Here is a 7,298-nt window from a genome sequence, read left to right as displayed (position 1 = left end):
CACTTTATTTTGGCGATGTTTTGGTTCGGCACAATATACCTTTTAGCGTTTGTAATCTACCCTAATATATTATACAATGCGGGGAATTGATCACAACTAGAGCAGACAAAATCTGGAGCAGTTACCCAGGGCAATCAACATCTTTTTTCAGTTTGTTCAGTTAAAGTGACATTAAACCCTCAGATTTTTTTAACATAAAACAATACTGTAATGTGTGCCTTACTGTAATCCATGGTAGTTTCCCTTCTCTTTGCTGCTCTGCCTTTTAAATCTGTATCTGTTCTCATGCTGGGCAGAACTTCTGTTTTGCAGCAGACTGCATTGTCTCTGGAATGGATACATGGTGTCTGTGTGTAGGTTTGCAACCTGAGCCAGCACTACAGGAAGAGGCACTCAGCTGCAAAGGGAAGTTCTCCCCAAGCATGAGAAGACATGAGGATTTAAAAGGAAGAGCAGCAAAGAGAAGGGAAACTACCATGGATTACAGAAGGCACACATTACAGTATTGGTTTATGTTAAAAAATCTGAGGGTTTAATGTCACTTTAAGATTTGAAAATGTAAGAGAGAAGAGAGTCTGCTCCAGTTTTGATAAATTACCCCAAATATTTTTTTCGGGGCAGATAGAGCTGTGTGTTTTTTTGCATCGCCTTCAGACTTTTTAGATGAGTTTGTTTCACAAAGGGAGGTTACTATTTTGTAGTAAAATAGGCAATTGGATTAGAATGCTACCCCATTTGAAGGTTTTTAAATGCTGAATGGATAATGCTGGTTTTCACTAACAAGACTCTCTTGTAGGCAGCTTAATAACGGCAAACAGGCCTTGGTTACCTTGGAAACACTCCAGAGTTCTTATGTGGCCTGCAGAAGTTAACATATGCTCTCAAACTCAGGTAGAGTAGCTCAGTTGGTTCTGCTCATGTTTTGCTGTCTGATGTACTATGTGCTTCCATCACTCTTCTCTCATACACAGTTCCAAGTACTGCTACTGTTGCTAGGTTACCAGCCCACTTCTACTACTGCTGCTAGCAATATAAAGTTTTAAAGGGGTTAGCACATAAAATAACACATAAAACAGCACACAGCATCTGACAAAAATATGAGATCACAAACATAATACAACATAAAGGAAACCTGTATTGAAAAACAGTGAGGCTACGATTGCTGACCCCCTGAAAATACTAATTGCCTTGCATATTAAACCTCAAGTCAAGCTGCCATGAGAGGATTACAGGGGCTGCCATTGTTGACCCTCCTAATGAATATGCTAGTTGTCTGACTCTTATGCTATCCAATTGGCCTCAGTACTCTTGGAATCACTAGTCATCTAGAATGCAAATCGGGAAAGTCTGAGAAAAGTCAGAAGTCCTTATCTACATACTTGTTCTGGGTCACTGGGTGTATTGTAATAACAACGTTAGAATGGCAGACAGGCAAATAGCATTTTTAGAGAAGGTCAACAATGGCAGCTTCCCAGTTTCTTTTATGACAGATTTCCTTTCATTACTTTCTGAATCACTGAAAGAAGCATGCAGATCAGGACAGTGAAAGTGAAGTCAGAAATCCTGTGATACATACCTTTGAAGGATCAGTCACTCAAAAAGCGCTAAAGCCATTGACTCAGGCAGTTAGCCAGGGTTGCCAGCTGTTCAGATTTGAGCCAGTGTGATTGTTGGAACCATTGTCTGGTTCTGTTTTGGGAGACATGAAAATGGTGGGTAAAGTTATTCTTTCAATAGAAACTTTACCCACCAATGCCACCTTCCTTGGCTGAAAGGAATAAGAGGTTGTAGTTCAAAGTGTCCATGATACCATTTTTTCTATAAGAGTCTGCTCCTGCTACCCTAATTCCTAATGTCTATGGTCCACAGACCCATGTACAGGGTGTGCTGCACCAGCCTCCATGGCCACAGTTTAACAATGCAGATCCCTGCAAAATGTGTGCACTGGTATAGCAGCCCCAATGTCTTTCAGCAGCCAGGCTATCCTGGCTCGCAGCACTATAGTGTTTGGGGAAAAGCCTACTCTGAATATCCATGCTGTCCTCCTTAGTGCACTAAAAGATGGCTGCTGATGTGTGCCAGCTCAGGAAGTCTGCAGAGAGAACACAGCAGCACAGAGTATACAGTCTGTAGCTGAACAGGGACACAGGTATATTAATAAATGAAGTTTCCATGCGTGCATGCTTCTTTTTAAAATGCACACCTAGATCTATTTTTTATTTTTTAAGTTATACGGTAAAAATTTTATTAACGGTAAGGAGTCTATTTATAAATGTTTTCAATCTAGATTCACACAGCTTTTACCCAAGATTCACAATCGGTGAGGCGGCACTCCGAGTGGGGTCATCTGGCAGTCTCCGGCCACCTAAATTAGGACCCCACCTGGAGTGCCGCCCACCGGAGCAGCAGTGACGCGACGCTCGGCAAGGTAAGTAAAAACAAAACAAAAAAACATAGCGTAAGCTTCGGCGCTATGTATCGGAGCATTTTGACAAGTACAAGTACTTGTCAAAATGCCCTTTATCGGGCACGATTCCGATGCTAGCATCGGTATCGGGACATCCCTAGTCTTTTTCATAGTTTTTTAGGTATACTGTATATGTAAGTGAGATCAGCTTACTGTAAATAATGTTATTAATCTGCTAGAATGTGAGTACCTATTTTATTTTAATAAATTATTATGTGTTGGACGATACGTACTGTCTCCTACATTTGTTTCCCTTTGATATAATGCTGATGCCTGTGGTCTCGAGAGGATTCATTTGTAATCATTCATATGGGCTTCCTTCCCCTATATAAGAAGGGTAACACGTGTTGAGACCTGCTGTGTGAGTCCACTTCCTCAGATGAGCACTTGTCCATCATCTGTTCTCACTTGGTGGAGGTGAAAGTTTAGTTAGAACTTTGCGGCCGTTGCACACCTGAAGATCTCATTCACCGTGGTGGACTATCCTCTGCATTTTCTTTCACTTATTTACAATTGTTGCACACTGGATTTCTTCAGTTTTTGGACTATTGTGTGGACTTTATTCATTTAACTATATACAGTACACTGTATATGTTTGTATGCCTATCAGAAAGTTTGGGCAGATAATTTTTCTTGTTTTTTGCAGAGTTGTTGTTTTTGCATTATATAGCTCGGAACATTATTGTTGTATTGAATGTTATTAATAAGTGGTAATTTTTTCACTAATGTTAAAAAAAAACAACCTGTTTCTTATTATTTGTGCATGTGGACATCCAGATTTGGTCTTAACATATGTAGACCCTGCTCAATGACTGTGCTGAATTGCTCTTCTCTGTCTTGATTTGTCTGTGGGTCTAGTCTGACCTAACAAAAAACAGGGCAAGTTCACACCAGAACTGTATCAGAACTGCGTGTGTTTGCATTTGTGACTTGTTTTTGCCGCGTTGCGGTGCTGTTTTTTTTTAGCCTAAAATGGGCTTTTAGGTGCAGCTCAGTGCGTTTGCATGCATTTTTGATGCGTTCCATTATGATCAGGAGCAGCTAAAATGTGGCAAGCAGGATTTTTTTCTGACTGCACTGGTGTGAAGGGAGCACCAGAAATCCCATTGGAAAGCATTGTGAAGCGATTTTGATGCAGCTGCCAAACCGAACGGACTGCATCACAACTGTATCTGGTGTGAGCTAGCCCTAGCTGTGTTGAGAGAAATATTTAGACTTCCACAACTGACCCGTCCTCTAAGCACCTGGCTGTCATGCATATCCAATGGCTTTAATATTTCAGTGGCTCAAAAATTATTGCAGTCAAAGACAGACAGGATATTAGTATTTTCTGAAAGAGGTCAGTACTGGATACCTACACATTTCTCTCAGTACAAGTGAGTTTAACTTTTAAATTATATCTAAACCCAAGAACAAAAATATAATATATTGCAGGTTAACAGTCCTTAGATGTGGTGGCTGCATTTGTTTTCTTTCTTTCAGGCCAGTTACATTTTCAGAAAGCATTGACAAATCCATTTTGATCCTGCCAGGATTCCAGAGTGCTTGTAACTTCCTGTGCACTGAACTGAAATCTCAAACTATTTTATCTGCTCTTACCAGTTTTATTCCGTGACTTACAGAACACCTCCCCTCTATGGTATGGAGATAAGGAGAGGGGGAGGTGTTCTGGATCAAGAGAGCAGCCTAGGTGACAAAGGTGCTCTTCTATAGATAAAGCACAGTGAGTGAACGTTGTCATGCATAGAACAGGAAGTGGGTTACTGGCAGGATCACAGGTAAAAAGTAAGTTGTGTCATAAGTTGAAGGAGAGCAGATATCTTCTTTAACCTCTGTAATTTTGTACAACTTTGTAAAATGTCTTCAATAAAAATTAGGGATCGGTGCTGATACTGGACATTTTCACGAGTATGTGAAATGACTGCAGTGGATCAGAGACCGGCACCAGCACTGGAAGGACTTTGAAAAATGAGTGGAAGGAAGAAGCTGTTCTGATCAAGAGGCATCACACAAGGTAAGTCCATAAAGCAGTATGGGGGGGATTCTAGCTTTAATTCCACTTTAAACTATAGAATCATAGTATATACACTATTACATTATGCTATTCAAATGAGAACAAATCTGTGACTAAAATATAATATTTGAAATATACTACAAGAAGCAATTACAAATTTGCATATCTGTGGAAATTGTGTTCTTTTTGTAAATATGGTTTGATATTGAAAGACTCAAAGAGACTGAAACCACATCGAATTTTGTGTAATGCAATAAAAAGTCTACTTGGTGAAGGTTATATCAGGTTTTGAGTACATTTTTGGAGACAAAGGAGATCCTTGGTTAATATGCACCTTCATTGAGTTCTGGTTGCCATCAGGCAATGATGAGTTGGCATCATAGGAGGCAAAAGGTGACAATGCCTCCCCAAACTTAATTATGCACTTTTCTCAGGCATGGGTTTCAGCCAGGGTCCATATAAAGCCAGAAAATGTGTGTATTCATTTTATTCATTGGTAGGTTTCTGAATATGGAATGTTTTCAAAATATTTCTTCTAAACCCTTAGTGTCCATTCACACTAACAGACATGTGTTATGGTGCGTATAACAAGCACGCGCTGGTGCTGTTGTGCAGCTGTGGTGCAGTGTGTTGTAACATTGCATTGCGGTATTGTTGCAACACACTGTGGTGAGTTGCTGGTGTGCGCAGAGCACATAGAGAACCATTATTCACTCAGTGAACTTGCATTGAGCTTACATTGATTTAGCTGATCAACTCAGCTCAATGCACATGGTATAAACAACCCATTACTCAGAAGTCAGATGTTGGGCGACCTAAGTGCAAATAATGGAAGTGCTCTAAAAGTTAAGAAAGTGGCATCTTAAAAATAGACAATGTGGCATGCCAGCTACAAGCCAGTGAGACTAGAAGGTTCTCTTCCCATTCAATGGAAGCACAATATAAAACATTGATACTTCATCTCAGTTCCCGGACCCACAAGACCAATGTTATGAGAAACTTAATCTGCAACAATAACTGGGCGCAATTTGGGGACACAAATAAGCTTTTTTGCTGAGCATATTTCTTGATGTAACATATTATTTAACCTTGTCTTTTTATACACTATACTGTTGTGAACTATGGTTAATATTATCTTATTGCGGATGTCAATCTTCTTTTGCTGACCTCTTTCTGGACTTGCTAGTTTTTTTAGTATCCTAATCTGCATACTTGTTGAGTCAATGACTTCATTAGCACTTAAACTGTTGGATTAGCATGACAGTCAAGAACTCAGCATTCTTCAGAAGGGGTGGTCAACAATGGCAGCTTCTGTACTTCCACACAGCTTTTTGTTTTTAAAGGTAAAAGATAAAGCAGAGTACACGGGATAATGAAAATAAACACCTTTTAATGAGGAACTGAATGGAATAAAATGCACTTGCAAAGTGTAAACCTGGTCAGAACATGTAACCAGGCACATAACTCTTATCTAGGAACAGGGCGCATGTACAGGCACAAACTATCCCTTTATGATAGATCTGCAGCAGGAGAATAGGATAGGATGTATAAGTTGTAAAGAGCTCAGAGCACCAAAAGTAATGTCCCAAAACTCACCCAGAGATGTAAATACCAAATTGAGACCGATTAGGCGTTCTAAATAAGTAAAAAACCTTCACTGACATATTTTCACAGGCTTATAATATCAGCATCCTCCTGATTATTTTTACCTCAGGATTTTGCTTTAAAATGAGAAGCTGTATATAAGAAATAAACATTTTAATTTGGGTGCGTCATCAAGCCACCCTAATAGCATTAGAGAATCACCTGCACTCCATACAGCGTTTAAACCATAAGCAATGTCCATTGGTGATTGATCATTGAGTGCTGGTGACTATCTTCATCAAGCCACCCTAGGCTCATAGGATAATGATACAGATAAAAGCATCCTTGTCACTATGCGGCACAGTTCTCAGTATCTTTGAGGGCATGCAACTGCTGCAGGAAGAAAAGAAAGTGGACACCAGGATGTCACATGGACAAACCAGCTAAAAAAAAAAACAATGCAGGAGATGTTCTTAGGAAGGGTGTGTGTGGGGCAGGGGGTGTCTGCTAAACCTGGAACTCTTTTAGGCCAACCTGGTCCAAGCAAAAGTAGCAGGTTCAGTCCAAGTTTATATTTATTTCCCTGACCTGCTTCAAGAAAGGTGCACAACATAACACTTTGCCTTGTATTTATCAGTGCAATGTTTCATGTCTGAATGGCCCATTAGCAGGCCTGAATGCTCTGGGCGTAAGAGGAAACACACATAACCCAGAACAGGTTTCTTGATACTTGCACAGGTATTTCTGCAAATTAGGGCAGCAGTGAAGTGTTGTAAAGGTAAGTATGGACTCTTAGTGGGGTCTACTGTCAAGTGAACCTGTTACTTTTCCTAGTCCAGGCAGAGCAAAGGTTCACATTAAGCACCATCTGTAAAATGCGAAATTAGATTATTGTTTTAAATGTAGGTCTTACACAATGTTTTAAACACTATGGAGGGGATTTATCAAAACTGGAGCAGACAAAATCTGGAGCAGTTGTCCATGGCAACCAATCAGCTTCTGTCTTTCATTTTCAAATCTTAACTGAACAAACTGAAGAGAAAAGCTGATTGGTTGCCATGTACAGCTGCTCTAGATTTTGTCTGCTCCAGTTTTGATAAATCCCTTCTATGTATATCTAAACATAATGATTAGAGATCTGTTCCCTAAGCCCTGCATTATGTTTGTATTTTCAATGTTTTGCATGGCCTCTCTCTGTGCTGTGCTCAGGAGTTCTCTGTTTCACTCAGCTAG

This window comes from Nanorana parkeri, unplaced genomic scaffold, assembly GCF_000935625.1.
Source record: "Nanorana parkeri isolate BGI_ZX_2015 unplaced genomic scaffold, ASM93562v1 scaffold29, whole genome shotgun sequence".
NCBI classification, from domain to species: Eukaryota; Metazoa; Chordata; class Amphibia; order Anura; family Dicroglossidae; genus Nanorana; species Nanorana parkeri.
Note: the sequence above shows the minus strand (reverse complement) of the source record.